This window comes from Puntigrus tetrazona, unplaced genomic scaffold (assembly GCF_018831695.1).
Source record: "Puntigrus tetrazona isolate hp1 unplaced genomic scaffold, ASM1883169v1 S000001057, whole genome shotgun sequence".
Taxonomy (NCBI): Eukaryota; Metazoa; Chordata; class Actinopteri; order Cypriniformes; family Cyprinidae; genus Puntigrus; species Puntigrus tetrazona.
In genome coordinates, this window is record NW_025048646.1 from 151846 (window position 1) to 164822 (window position 12977).

General features: G+C 52.1%; 22 non-coding genes across 22 annotated transcripts; 17 read left to right on the forward strand and 5 right to left on the reverse strand.

The window, feature by feature from the left end:
• The first annotated feature begins 108 nt into the window (after positions 1-108).
• On the forward strand, positions 109-180 carry trnaq-uug. Its single transcript has one exon. It is a non-coding gene; the product is annotated as a tRNA-Gln (tRNA).
• Positions 181-514: 334 nt separating this feature from the next.
• trnap-agg lies at positions 515-586 on the forward strand. Its single transcript has one exon. It is a non-coding gene; the product is annotated as a tRNA-Pro (tRNA).
• A 575-nt stretch (positions 587-1161) lies between these two features.
• On the reverse strand, positions 1162-1302 carry LOC122340448. Its single transcript, XR_006250225.1, has one exon. It is a non-coding gene; the product is annotated as a U4 spliceosomal RNA (small nuclear RNA).
• A 605-nt stretch (positions 1303-1907) lies between these two features.
• LOC122340463 lies at positions 1908-2015 on the forward strand. The gene has a single exon (XR_006250240.1). It is a non-coding gene; the product is annotated as a U6 spliceosomal RNA (small nuclear RNA).
• Positions 2016-2539: 524 nt separating this feature from the next.
• trnaq-uug lies at positions 2540-2611 on the forward strand. Its single transcript has one exon. It is a non-coding gene; the product is annotated as a tRNA-Gln (tRNA).
• A 335-nt stretch (positions 2612-2946) lies between these two features.
• trnap-agg lies at positions 2947-3019 on the forward strand. Its single transcript has one exon. It is a non-coding gene; the product is annotated as a tRNA-Pro (tRNA).
• Positions 3020-3598: 579 nt separating this feature from the next.
• On the reverse strand, positions 3599-3739 carry LOC122340457. The gene has a single exon (XR_006250234.1). It is a non-coding gene; the product is annotated as a U4 spliceosomal RNA (small nuclear RNA).
• A 602-nt stretch (positions 3740-4341) lies between these two features.
• On the forward strand, positions 4342-4447 carry LOC122340471. The gene has a single exon (XR_006250248.1). It is a non-coding gene; the product is annotated as a U6 spliceosomal RNA (small nuclear RNA).
• Positions 4448-4967: 520 nt separating this feature from the next.
• trnaq-uug lies at positions 4968-5039 on the forward strand. The gene has a single exon. It is a non-coding gene; the product is annotated as a tRNA-Gln (tRNA).
• Positions 5040-5371: 332 nt separating this feature from the next.
• Positions 5372-5443, forward strand: trnap-agg. The gene has a single exon. It is a non-coding gene; the product is annotated as a tRNA-Pro (tRNA).
• Positions 5444-5584: 141 nt separating this feature from the next.
• On the forward strand, positions 5585-5663 carry trnas-gcu. The gene has a single exon. It is a non-coding gene; the product is annotated as a tRNA-Ser (tRNA).
• Positions 5664-6023: 360 nt separating this feature from the next.
• LOC122340456 lies at positions 6024-6164 on the reverse strand. The gene has a single exon (XR_006250233.1). It is a non-coding gene; the product is annotated as a U4 spliceosomal RNA (small nuclear RNA).
• Positions 6165-6764: 600 nt separating this feature from the next.
• LOC122340467 lies at positions 6765-6875 on the forward strand. Its single transcript, XR_006250244.1, has one exon. It is a non-coding gene; the product is annotated as a U6 spliceosomal RNA (small nuclear RNA).
• Positions 6876-7401: 526 nt separating this feature from the next.
• trnaq-uug lies at positions 7402-7473 on the forward strand. Its single transcript has one exon. It is a non-coding gene; the product is annotated as a tRNA-Gln (tRNA).
• Positions 7474-7808: 335 nt separating this feature from the next.
• On the forward strand, positions 7809-7881 carry trnap-agg. The gene has a single exon. It is a non-coding gene; the product is annotated as a tRNA-Pro (tRNA).
• Positions 7882-8455: 574 nt separating this feature from the next.
• On the reverse strand, positions 8456-8596 carry LOC122340478. Its single transcript, XR_006250254.1, has one exon. It is a non-coding gene; the product is annotated as a U4 spliceosomal RNA (small nuclear RNA).
• A 602-nt stretch (positions 8597-9198) lies between these two features.
• On the forward strand, positions 9199-9303 carry LOC122340474. Its single transcript, XR_006250250.1, has one exon. It is a non-coding gene; the product is annotated as a U6 spliceosomal RNA (small nuclear RNA).
• A 530-nt stretch (positions 9304-9833) lies between these two features.
• Positions 9834-9905, forward strand: trnaq-uug. The gene has a single exon. It is a non-coding gene; the product is annotated as a tRNA-Gln (tRNA).
• Positions 9906-10237: 332 nt separating this feature from the next.
• Positions 10238-10310, forward strand: trnap-agg. Its single transcript has one exon. It is a non-coding gene; the product is annotated as a tRNA-Pro (tRNA).
• Positions 10311-10883: 573 nt separating this feature from the next.
• Positions 10884-11024, reverse strand: LOC122340479. The gene has a single exon (XR_006250255.1). It is a non-coding gene; the product is annotated as a U4 spliceosomal RNA (small nuclear RNA).
• A 601-nt stretch (positions 11025-11625) lies between these two features.
• Positions 11626-11731, forward strand: LOC122340472. The gene has a single exon (XR_006250249.1). It is a non-coding gene; the product is annotated as a U6 spliceosomal RNA (small nuclear RNA).
• Positions 11732-12259: 528 nt separating this feature from the next.
• Positions 12260-12331, forward strand: trnaq-uug. The gene has a single exon. It is a non-coding gene; the product is annotated as a tRNA-Gln (tRNA).
• Positions 12332-12977: the final 646 nt, after the last annotated feature.

A 12977-nucleotide genomic window follows, 5' to 3' on the forward strand; every position in this document is an offset into this window, starting at 1 on the left:
TCAGCCTTTTCTACCTTACTAAAAAAGTGCAGACACCCTACTGATGCTTCCGATTTGACTGTGGCACTTTCCATCCCGTCACTCTCCCTCTCCGCCCAGAATCGCCGGGGTTCCATGGTGTAACGGTCAGCATTCTGGACTTTGAATCCAGCGATCCGAGTTCAAATCTCGGTGGAACCTCAGTGACCAAGAGCTCAAGCTCTGAGGGCCATCTGACCATTTAAGCAGCATCCTCCTAAAATCCATCTACATGTTAGGCCCAGCCCCAGTTTTCAATCCATTCAGAGACCGCCTGTCATTTGTTTGCCTTTGACACTGTGTCGAGGGCTTCAATTATTTCCATGTTAGTTCGAGTTCCTTATTTGTCTTTCATTTCTTGTGTTTAACTACTTTCATGACAAAAATTCCCTTATTTTGTAGTTGCTGTAGATGTTCTTTTCCTTTCTCTCTGCTAGGGAGGTGCCAAGGGGTTCCTGCAGAAGACCCCCTGGTCAGGGCAGCTCAGTGCCCAGTAGGCTCGTTGGTCTAGGGGTATGATTCTCGCTTAGGGTGCGAGAGGTCCCGGGTTCAAATCCCGGACGAGCCCGCCAGCAGCTTCTTCAGAAGCAGCCTTCTGTTCGGTTCTCTTTGACACTGCTAGGCCCTTGTTTTCTGTCAATGTCTGTTCTTTCCATTTTGACTCCTCCTTTCAGGTCTTCTTCAAAAAGTCGCTACAAACTGGCCATCGGCGAGGTGGCGAGTGGTTAAAGCGATGGACTGCTAATCCATTGTGCTCTGCGCGTGGGTTCGAATCCCATCCTCGTCGCGGGTGTCTTTCAGGTGGCCAACCCAGAGCTCTGCAGCTTTGTTTTCTGACACAGGCCATTCACTTCTTTGCGTGCCCTACTAACGAGCTGATGATAAGGGGCGTGTCGGATTGGACTGCTTAGCCGTTTTGCTCTACACGCGTGGGTTTGGAAGACCATCCTCACGGTCAATTCTTGTCCAATTCTTTTTAGAATCCAATCTGGCAAACACCATCGCTTTACACCTTTCGCTCATCTTCCTTGTCCGACACGCTCAATGCAGTTCCTCGGCTGCACAAAGGACAAAAACCTGCTGCGTGATTGAAAAAAAGAAGAGAAAGAAGAAGAGCTTATCCTTTTCAACCAAGCGCCAAAGCCTCCGGAGAGGCTGGCAAAAATTACCAAGGCTGACTGTATTTCAAGTCATCCCGGCGAGGTATTAGGTAAAGTTTTCAACCAGCAATGATCGCGCCTCGGATGAGCCTCATAGGCTACAATATTGCCTCTGCGAAAGAATGCCCACAGAGGTCGCGACCTCTTCAGCCCACCTAAGTGGGCGTGGACCGACAGGGTGGTAACAAGCTTCAAACCGCCCGCGCAGTCAGCCTTCTGGCCTGGGGGCTGCAAAGAGTGTCTGCTAACCCAGAGGACCCAGTATTCATCGCAGCGCAGCTCAGTCGCGGGGTTACCTCCGCATCCACCCTACCATTTACAACACGTTACGCTGGATCCCGGTCTGCCCGTCTCAGCGTGGGGCGCTTGCTTTAAAAATCGTTCCCCATCTCCTTTGCCCTAGAGATATTTCACCACAACCCAGCTGCAGTTCTTACATGTATTTAACTGCCGCAGCTGTCACCAGTCTGACTGGTTTTGTTTTCTCTCCTTTCCTGCCACCCCTTGTTTTGAAAGGCAGAGGCCACGCCCCCTTTTGCAATAGGTCTCGGTGCCATGGACAGGTGTGTCCAGCCCCCTTGCCTCAGCGGGCGCTGCTGCCGTGTACTATACTGCACCCCAGTACAGCCGCGGTATCTGAGTGTCGAGGCGGCTCGATGGACCCTACCACCTTGGCGAGAGCTCGCGGGGACCGAAGGGTACACATACCTGGAGCCGAGCAGCAGTCTTGTGCTCGCCACGGCAGCACATATACTAAAATTGGATCGATACAGAGAAGATTAGCATGGCCCCTGCGAAAGGATGACACGCCAAATCCGTGAAGCGCTCCATCTTTTCAGTCACGATGCTCGTGCTCCTCCACTCTTTCTGCCTAGCGTCGTGAAAATAGGTTGAATGTACATTCGGGCGTTGAAAGGAGATCTGGCAAAAAAGCGGCCAAGTCGGTTGCAGACTGGTCATCGGCGAGGTGACCGAGTGGTTAAGGCGATGGGCTGCTAATCCATTGTGCTCTGCGCGTGGGTTCGAATCCCATCCTCTTCGCTTGATGTCTTTCCAGGTAGCCAACCCAGAGCTCAGCAGCTCTGCTTTCCGCCCACCTCTTGTTCTGAGAAAGGCAGAGGCCACGCCCCCTTTTGCAATAGTACTCGGTGCCATGGACAGATGTGTCCAGCCCCTTACCTCAGCGGGCGCTCTCCGTTTGTACTATACTGCACCCCAGGTGTATCGTTTGGGCACAGTTCTGAAGCTTGCAGGTTTCAGCCTTTTCTACCTTACTAAAAAAGTGCAGACACCCTACTGATGCTTCCGATTTGACTGTGGCACTTTCCATCCCGTCACTCTCCCTCTCCCCAGAATCGCGGGGTTCCATGGTGTAACGGTCAGCATTCTGGACTTTGAATCCAGCGATCCGAGTTCAAATCTCGGTGGAACCTCAGTGACCAAGAGCTCAAGCTCTGAGGGCCATCTGACCATTTAAGCAGCATCCTCCTAAAATCCATCTACATGTTAGGCCCAGCCCCAGTTTTCAATCCATTCAGAGACCGCCTGTCATTTGTTTGCCTTTGACACTGTGTCGAGGCTTCAATTATTTCCATGTTAGTTCGAGTTCCTTATTTGTCTTTCATTTCTTGTGTTTAACTACTTTCATGACAAAAATTCCCTTATTTTGTAGTTGCTGTAGATGTTCTTTTCCTTTCTCTCTGCTAGGGAGGTGCCAAAGGGGGTTCCTGCAGAAGACCCCCTGGTCAGGGCAGCTCAGTGCCCAGTAGGCTCGTTGGTCTAGGGGTATGATTCTCGCTTAGGGTGCGAGAGGTCCCGGGTTCAAATCCCGGACAGAGCCGCCAGCAGCTTCTTCAGAAGCAGCCTTCTGTTCAGTTCTCTTTGACACTGCTAGGCCCTTGTTTTCTGTCAATGTCTGTTCTTTCCATTTTGACTCCTCCTTTCAGGTCTTCTTCCAAAAAGTCGCTACAAACTGGCCATCGGCGAGGTGGCGAGTGGATTAAAGCGATGGACTGCTAATCCATTGTGCTCTGCGCGTGGGTTCGAATCCCATCCTCGTCGTCGCTTGGTGTCTTTCCAGGTGGCCAACCCAGAGCTCTGCAGCTTTGTTTTCTGACACAGGCCATTCACTTCTTTGCGTGCCCTACTAACGAGCTGATGATAAGGGGCGTGTCGGATTGGACTGCTTAGCCGTTTTGCTCTGCGCGTGGGTTTGGAAGACCATCCTCACGGTCAATTCTTGTCCAATTCTTTTTAGAATCCAATCTGGCAAACACCATCGCTTTACACCTTTCGCTCATCTTCCTTGTCCGACACGCTCAATGCAGTTCCTCGGCTGCACAAAGGACAAAAACCTGCACGTGATTGAAAAAAAGAGAAGAGAAAGAAGAAGAGCTTATCCTTTTCAACCAAACGCAAAGCCTCCGGAGAGGCTGGCAAAAATTGCCAAGGCTGACTGTATTTCAAGTCATCCCGGCGAGGTATTAGGTAAAGTTTTCAACCAGCAATGATCGCGCCTCGGATGAGCCTCATAGGCTACAATATTGCCTCTGCGAAAGAATGCCCACGAGGTGCGCGACCTCTTCAGCCCACCTAAGTGGACGTGGACCGACAGGGTGGTAACAAGCTTCAAACCGCCGCGCAGTCAGCCTTCTGGCCTAGGGGGCTGCAAAGAGTGTCTGCTAACCCAGAGGACCCAGTATTCATCGCAGCTCAGTCGCAGGGTTACCTCCCGCATCCACCCTACCATTTACAACACGTTACGCTGGATCCCGGTCTGCCCGTCTCAGCGTGGGGCGCTTGCTTTAAAAATCGTTCCCCATCTCCTTTGCCCTAGAGATATTTCACCACAACCCAGCTGCAGTTCTTACATGTATTTAACTGCCCGCAGCTGTCACCAGTCTGACTGGTTTTGTTTTCTCTCCTTTCCTGCCACCCCTTGTTTTGAGAAAGGCAGAGGCCACGCCCCCTTTTGCAATAGGTCTCCGGTGCCATGGACAGGTGTGTCCAGCCCCTTGCCTCAGCGGGCGCTGCTCGTGTACTATACTGCACCCCAGTACAGCCGCGGTATCTGAGTGTCGAGGCGGCTCGATGGACCCTACCACCTTGGCGAGCTCGCGGGGACCGAAGGGTACACATACCTGGAGCAGCGAGCAGCAGTCTTGTGCTCGCCACGGCAGCACATATACTAAAATTGGATCGATACAGAGAAGATTAGCATGGCCCCTGCGAAAGGATGACACGCCAAATCCGTGGCGCTCCATCTTTTCAGTCACGATGCTCGTGCTCCTCCACTCTTTCTGCCTAGCGTCGTGAAAATAGGTTGAATGTACATTCGGGCGTTGAAAGGAGATCTGGCAAAGCGGCCAAGTCGGTTGCAGACTGGTCATCGGCGAGGTGACAGAGTGGTTAAGGCGATGGGCTGCTAATCCATTGTGCTCTGCGCGTGGGTTCGAATCCCATCCTCTTCGCTTGATGTCTTTCCAGGTAGCCAACCCAGAGCTCAGCAGCTCTGCTTTCCGCCCACCTCTTGTTCTGAGAAAGGCAGAGGCCACGCCCCCTTTTGCAATAGTACTCGGTGCCATGGACAGATGTGTCCAGCCCCTTACCTCAGCGGGCCTGCTCGTTTGTACTGTACTGCACCCCAGGTGTATCGTTTGGGCACAGTTCTGAAGCTTGCAGGTTTCAGCCTTTTCTACCTTACTAAAAAAGTGCAGACACCCTACTGATGCTTCGATTTGACTGTGGCACTTTCCATCCCGTCACTCTCCTCTCCGCCAGAATCGCCGGGGTTCCATGGTGTAACGGTCAGCATTCTGGACTTTGAATCCAGCGATCCGAGTTCAAATCTCGGTGGAACCTCAGTGACCAGAGCTCAAGCTCTGAGGGCCATCTGACCATTTAAGCAGCATCCTCCTAAAATCCATCTACATGTTAGGCCCAGCCCCAGTTTTCAATCCATTCAGAGACCGCCTGTCATTTGTTTGCCTTTGACACTGTGTCGAGGCTTCAATTATTTCCATGTTAGTTCGAGTTCCTTATTTGTCTTTCATTTCTTGTGTTTAACTACTTTCATGACAAAAATTCCCTTATTTTGTAGTTGCTGTAGATGTTCTTTTCCTTTCTCTCTGCTAGGGAGGTGCCAAGGGGTTCCTGCAGAAGACCCCCTGGTCAGGGCAGCTCAGTGCCCAGTAGGCTCGTTGGTCTAGGGGTATGATTCTCGCTTAGGGTGCGAGAGGTCCCGGGTTCAAATCCCGGACGAGCCCGCCAGCAGCTTCTTCAGAAGCAGCCTTCTGTTCAGTTCTCTTTGACACTGCTAGGCCCTTGTTTTCTGTCAATGTCTGTTCTTTCCATTTTGACTCCTCCTTTCAGGTCTTCTTCCAAAAAGTCGCTACAAACTGGCCATCGGCGAGGTGGCGAGTGGTTAAGGCGATGGACTGCTAATCCATTGTGCTCTGCGCGTGGGTTCGAATCCCATCCTCGTCGCTTGGTGTCTTTCAGGTGGCCAACCCAGAGCTCTGCAGCTTTGTTTTCTGACACAGGCCATTCACTTCTTTGCGTGCCCTACTAACGAGCTGATGATAAGGGGCGTGTCGGATTGGACTGCTTAGCCGTTTTGCTCTGCGCGTGGGTTTGGAAGACCATCCTCACGGTCAATTCTTGTCCAATTCTTTTTAGAATCCAATCTGGCAAACACCATCGCTTTCGCTTTACACCTTTCGCTCATCTTCCTTGTCCGACACGCTCAATGCAGTTCCTCGGCTGCACAAAGGACAAAAACCTGCACGTGATTGAAAAAAAGAAGAGAAAGAAGAAGAGCTTATCCTTTTCAACCAAGCGCCAAAGCCTCCGGAGAGGCTGGCAAAAAGTACCAAGGCTGACTGTATTTCAAGTCATCCCGGCGAGGTATTTGGTAAAGTTTTCAACCAGCAATGATCGCGCCTCGGATGAGCCTCATAGGCTACAATATTGCCTCTGCGAAAGAATGCCCCCACGGTGCGCGACCTCTTCAGCCCACCTAAGTGGGCGTGGACCGACAGGGTGGTAACAAGCTTCAAACCGCCGCGCAGTCAGCCTTCTGGCCTGGGGGCTGCAAAGAGTGTCTGCTAACCCAGAGGACCCAGTATTCATCGCAGCTCAGTCGCAGGGTTACCTCCGCATCCACCCTACCATTTACAACACGTTACGCTGGATCCCGGTCTGCCCGTCTCAGCGTGGGGCGCTTGCTTTAAAAATCGTTCCCCATCTCCTTTGCCCTAGAGATATTTCACCACAACCCAGCTGCAGTTCTTACATGTATTTAACTGCCGCAGCTGTCACCAGTCTGACTGGTTTTGTTTTCTCTCCTTTCCTGCCACCCCTTGTTTTGAGAAAGGCAGAGGCCACGCCCCCTTTTGCAATAGGTCTCGGTGCCATGGACAGGTGTGTCCAGCCCCCTTGCCTCAGCGGGCGCTGCTCGTGTACTATACTGCACCCCAGTACAGCCGCGGTATCACGAGTGTCGAGGCGGCTCGATGGACCCTACCACCTTGGCGAGAGCTCGCGGGGACCCGAAGGGTACACATACCTGGAGCGAGCAGCAGTCTTGTGCTGCTCGCCGCGGCGGCACATATACTAAAATTGGATCGATACAGAGAAGATTAGCATGGCCCCTGCGAAAGGATGACACGCCAAATCCGTGAAGCGCTCCATCTTTTCAGTCACGATGCTCGTGCTCCTCCACTCTTTCTGCCTAGCGTCGTGAAAATAGGTTGAATGTACATTCGGGCGTTGAAAGGAGATCTGGCAAAAAGCGGCCAAGTCGGTTGCAGACTGGTCATCGGCGAGGTGACCGAGTGGTTAAGGCGATGGGCTGCTAATCCATTGTGCTCTGCGCGTGGGTTCGAATCCCATCCTCTTCGCTTGATGTCTTTCCAGGTAGCCAACCCAGAGCTCAGCAGCTCTGCTTTCCGCCCACCTCTTGTTCTGAGAAAGGCAGAGGCCACGCCCCCTTTTGCAATAGTACTCGGTGCCATGGACAGATGTGTCCAGCCCCTTACCTCAGCGGGCGCTTCTCGTTTGTACTATACTGCACCCCAGGTGTATCGTTTGGGCACAGTTCTGAAGCTTGCAGGTTTCAGCCTTTTCTACCTTACTAAAAAAGTGCAGACACCCTACTGATGCTTCCGATTTGACTGTGGCACTTTCCATCCCGTCACTCTCCCTCTCGCCCAGAATCGCGCGGGGTTCCATGGTGTAACGGTCAGCATTCTGGACTTTGAATCCAGCGATCCGAGTTCAAATCTCGGTGGAACCTCAGTGACCAGAGCTCAAGCTCTGAGGGCCATCTGACCATTTAAGCAGCATCCTCCTAAAATCCATCTACATGTTAGGCCCAGCCCCAGTTTTCAATCCATTCAGAGACCGCCTGTCATTTGTTTGCCTTTGACACTGTGTCGAGGGCTTCAATTATTTCCATGTTAGTTCGAGTTCCTTATTTGTCTTTCATTTCTTGTGTTTAACTACTTTCATGACAAAAATTCCCTTATTTTGTAGTTGCTGTAGATGTTCTTTTCCTTTCTCTCTGCTAGGGAGGTGCCAAAGGGGGTTCCTGCAGAAGACCCCCTGGTCAGGGCAGCTCAGTGCCCAGTAGGCTCGTTGGTCTAGGGGTATGATTCTCGCTTAGGGTGCGAGAGGTCCCGGGTTCAAATCCCGGACAGAGCCCGCCAGCAGCTTCTTCAGAAGCAGCCTTCTGTTCAGTTCTCTTTGACACTGCTAGGCCCTTGTTTTCTGTCAATGTCTGTTCTTTCCATTTTGACTCCTCCTTTCAGGTCTTCTTCAAAAAGTCGCTACAAACTGGCCATCGGCGAGGTGGCGAGTGGATTAAAGCGATGGACTGCTAATCCATTGTGCTCTGCGCGTGGGTTCGAATCCATCCTCGTCGCTTGGTGTCTTTCCAGGTGGCCAACCCAGAGCTCTGCAGCTTTGTTTTCTGACACAGGCCATTCACTTCTTTGCGTGCCCTACTAACGAGCTGATGATAAGGGGCGTGTCGGATTGGACTGCTTAGCCGTTTTGCTCTCTGCAGCGTGGGTTTGGAAGACCATCCTCACGGTCAATTCTTGTCCAATTCTTTTTAGAATCCAATCTGGCAAACACCATCGCTTTACACCTTTCGCTCATCTTCCTTGTCCGACACGCTCAATGCAGTTCCTCGGCTGCACAAAGGACAAAAACCTGCGTGATTGAAAAAGAGAAGAGAAAGAAGAAGAGCTTATCCTTTTCAACCAAGCGCAAAGCCTCCGGAGAGGCTGGCAAAAATTACCAAGGCTGACTGTATTTCAAGTCATCCCGGCGAGGTATTGGGTAAAGTTTTCAACCAGCAATGATCGCGCCTCGGATGAGCCTCATAGGCTACAATATTGCCTCTGCGAAAGAATGCCCACGAGGTGCGCGACCTCTTCAGCCCACCTAAGTGGGCGTGGACCGACAGGGTGGTAACAAGCTTCAAACCGCCGCGCAGTCAGCCTTCTGGCCTAGGGGGCTGCAAAGAGTGTCTGCTAACCCAGAGGACCCAGTATTCATCGCAGCTCAGTCATGGGGTTACCTCCGCATCCACCCTACCATTTACAACACGTTACGCTGGATCCCGGTCTGCCCGTCTCAGCGTGGGGCGCTTGCTTTAAAAATCGTTCCCCATCTCCTTTGCCCTAGAGATATTTCACCACAACCCAGCTGCAGTTCTTACATGTATTTAACTGCCGCAGCTGTCACCAGTCTGACTGGTTTTGTTTTTCTCTCCTTTCCTGCCACCCCTTGTTTTGAGAAAGGCAGAGGCCACGCCCCCTTTTGCAATAGGTCTCGGTGCCATGGACAGGTGTGTCAGCCCCTTGCCTCAGCGGGCGCTGCCGTGTACTACTGCTGCTGCCCCAGTACAGCCACGGTATCACGAGAGTGTCGAGGCGGCTCGATGGACCCTACCACCTTGGCGAGAGCTCGCGGGGACCGAAGGGTACACATACCTGGAGCGAGCAGCAGTCTTGTGCTCGCCACGGCAGCACATATACTAAAATTGGATCGATACAGAGAAGATTAGCATGGCCCCTGCGAAAGGATGACGCGCAAATCCGTGGCGCTCCATCTTTTCAGTCACGATGCTCGTGCTCCTCCACTCTTTCTGCCTAGCGTCGTGAAAATAGGTTGAATGTACATTCGGGCGTTGAAAGGAGATCTGGCAAAAAGCGGCCAAGTCGGATTTGCAGACTGGTCATCGGCGAGGTGACAGAGTGGTTAAGGCGATGGGCTGCTAATCCATTTGTGCTCTGCGCGTGGGGTTGAATCCCATCCTCTTCGGCTTGATGTCTTTCCAGGTAGCCAACCCAGAGCTCAGCAGCTCTGCTTTCCGCCCACCTCTTGTTCTGAGAAAGGCAGAGGCCACGCCCCCTTTTGCAATAGTACTCCGGTGCCATGGACAGATGTGTCCAGCCCCTTACCTCAGCGGGCGCTGCTCGTTTGTACTGTACTGCACCCCAGGTGTATCGTTTGGGCACAGTTCTGAAGCTTGCAGGTTTCAGCCTTTTCTACCTTACTAAAAAAAGTGCAGACACCCTACTGATGCTTCCGATTTGACTGTGGCACTTTCCATCCCGTCACTCTCCCTCTCCGCAGAATCGCCGGGGTTCCATGGTGTAACGGTCAGCATTCTGGACTTTGAATCCAGCGATCCGAGTTCAAATCTCGGTGGAACCTCAGTGACCAGAGCTCAAGCTCTGAGGGCCATCTGACCATTTAAGCAGCATCCTCCTAAAATCCATCTACATGTTAGGCCCAGCCCCAGTTTTCAATCCATTCAGAGACCGCCTGTCATTTGTTTGCCTTTGACACTGTGTCGAGGGCTTCAATTATTTCCATGTTAGTTCGAGTTCCTTATTTGTCTTTCATTTCTTGTGTTTAACTACTTTCATGACAAAAATTCCCTTATTTTGTAGTTGCTGTAGATGTTCTTTTCCTTTCTCTCTGCTAGGGAGGTGCCAAGGGGTTCCTGCAGAAGACCCCTGGTCAGGGCAGCTCAGTGCCCAGTAGGCTCGTTGGTCTAGGGTATGATTCTCGCTTAGGGTGCGAGAGGTCCCGGGTTCAAATCCCGGACGAGGCCCGCCAGCAGCTTCTTCAGAAGCAGCCTTCTGTTCAGTTCTCTTTGACACTGCTAGGCCCTTGTTTTCTGTCAATGTCTGTTCTTTCCATTTTGACTCCTCCTTTCAGGTCTTCTTCCAAAAAGTCGCTACAAACTGGCCCATCGGCGAGGTGGCGAGTGGTTAAAGCGATGGACTGCTAATCCATTGTGCTCTGCGCGTGGGTTCGAATCCCATCCTCGTCGCTTGGTGTCTTTCCAGGTGGCCAACCCAGAGCTCTGCAGCTTTGTTTTCTGACACAGGCCATTCACTTCTTTGCGTGCCCTACTAACGAGCTGATGATAAGGGGCGTGTCGGATTGGACTGCTTAGCCGTTTTGCTCTATGCGCGTGGGTTTGGAAGACCATCCTCACGGTCAATTCTTGTCCAATTCTTTTTAGAATCCAATCTGGCAAACACCATCGCTTTACACCTTTCGCTCATCTTCCTTGTCCGACACGCTCAATGCAGTTCCTCGGCTGCACAAAGGACAAAAACCTGCGTGATTGAAAAAAGAAGAGAAAGAAGAAGAGCTTATCCTTTTCAACCAAGCGCAAAGCCTCCGGAGAGGCTGGCAAAAATTACCAAGGCTGACTGTATTTCAAGTCATCCCGGCGAGGTATTGGGTAAAGTTTTCAACCAGCAATGATCGCGCCTCGGATGAGCCTCATAGGCTACAATATTGCCTCTGCGAAAGAATGCCCACGAGGTGCGCGACCTCTTCAGCCCACCTAAGTGGGCGTGGACCCGACAGGGTGGTAACAAGCTTCAAAACGCGCGCGCAGTCAGCCTTCTGGCCTAGGGGGCTGCAAAGTGTCTGCTAACCCAGAGGACCCAGTATTCATCGCAGCTCAGTCGCGGGGTTACCTCCGCATCCACCCTACCATTTACAACACGTTACGCTGGATCCCGGTCTGCCCGTCTCAGCGTGGGAGCGCTTGCTTTAAAAATCGTTCCCCATCTCCTTTGCCCTAGAGATATTTCACCACAACCCAGCTGCAGTTCTTACATGTATTTAACTGCCGCAGCTGTCACCAGTCTGACTGGTTTTGTTTTTTCTCTCCTTTCCTGCCACCCCTTGTTTTGAGAAAGGCAGAGGCCACGCCCCCTTTTGCAATAGGTCTCGGTGCCATGGACAGGTGTGTCCAGCCCCTTGCCTCAGCGGGCGCTGCTCGTGTACTATACTGCACCCCAGTACAGCCGCGGTATCTGAGTGTCGAGGCGGCTCGATGGACCCTACCACCTTGGCGAGAGCTCGCGGGGACCGAAGGGTACACATACCTGGAGCGAGCAGCAGTCTTGTGCTCGCCACGGCAGCACATATACTAAAATTGGATCGATACAGAGAAGATTAGCATGGCCCCTGCGAAAGGATGACACGCCAAATCCGTGGCGCTCCATCTTTTCAGTCCACGATGCTCGTGCTCCTCCACTCTTTCTGCCCTAGCGTCGTGAAAATAGGTTGAATGTACATTCGGGCGTTGAAAGGAGATCTGGCAAAAAGCGGCCAAGTCGGTTGCAGACTGGTCATCGGCGAGGTGACAGAGTGGTTAAAGCGATGGGCTGCTAATCCATTGTGCTCTGCGCGTGGGTTCGAATCCCATCCTCTTCGCTTGATGTCTTTCCAGGTAGCCAACCCAGAGCTCAGCAGCTCTGCTTTCCGCCCACCTCTTGTTCTGAGAAAGGCAGAGGCCACGCCCCCTTTTGCAATAGTACTCCGGTGCCATGGACAGATGTGTCCAGCCCCTTACCTCAGCGGGCGCTGCTCGTTTGTACTATACTGCACCCCAGGTGTATCGTTTGGGCACAGTTCTGAAGCTTGCAGGTTTCAGCCTTTTCTACCTTACTAAAAAAGTGCAGACACCCTACTGATGCTTCCGATTTGACTGTGGCACTTTCCATCCCGTCACTCTCCCTCTCCGCCCAGAATCGCGGGGTTCCATGGTGTAACGGTCAGCATTCTGGACTTTGAATCCAGCGATCCGAGTTCAAATCTCGGTGGAACCTCAGTGACCAAGAGCTCAAGCTCTGAGGGCCATCTGACCATTTAAGCAGCATCCTCCTAAAATCCATCTACATGTTAGGCCCAGCCCCAGTTTTCAATCCATTCAGAGACCGCCTGTCATTTGTTTGCCTTTGACACTGTGTCGAGGCTTCAATTATTTCCATGTTAGTTCGAGTTCCTTATTTGTCTTTCATTTCTTGTGTTTAACTACTTTCATGACAAAAATTCCCTTATTTTGTAGTTGCTGTAGATGTTCTTTTCCTTTCTCTCTGCTAGGGAGGTGCCAAAGGGGGTTCCTGCAGAAGACCCCCTGGTCAGGGCAGCTCAGTGCCCAGTAGGCTCGTTGGTCTGGGGTATGATTCTCGCTTAGGGTGCGAGAGGTCCCGGGTTCAAATCCCGGACGAGCCCGCCAGCAGCTTCTTCAGAAGCAGCCTTCTGTTCGGTTCTCTTTGACACTGCTAGGCCCTTGTTTTCTGTCAATGTCTGTTCTTTCCATTTTGACTCCTCCTTTCAGGTCTTCTTCCAAAGAGTCGCTACAAACTGGCCATCGGCGAGGTGGCGAGTGGTTAAGCGATGGACTGCTAATCCATTGTGCTCTGCGCGTGGGTTCGAATCCCATCCTCGTCGCTTGGTGTCTTTCCAGGTGGC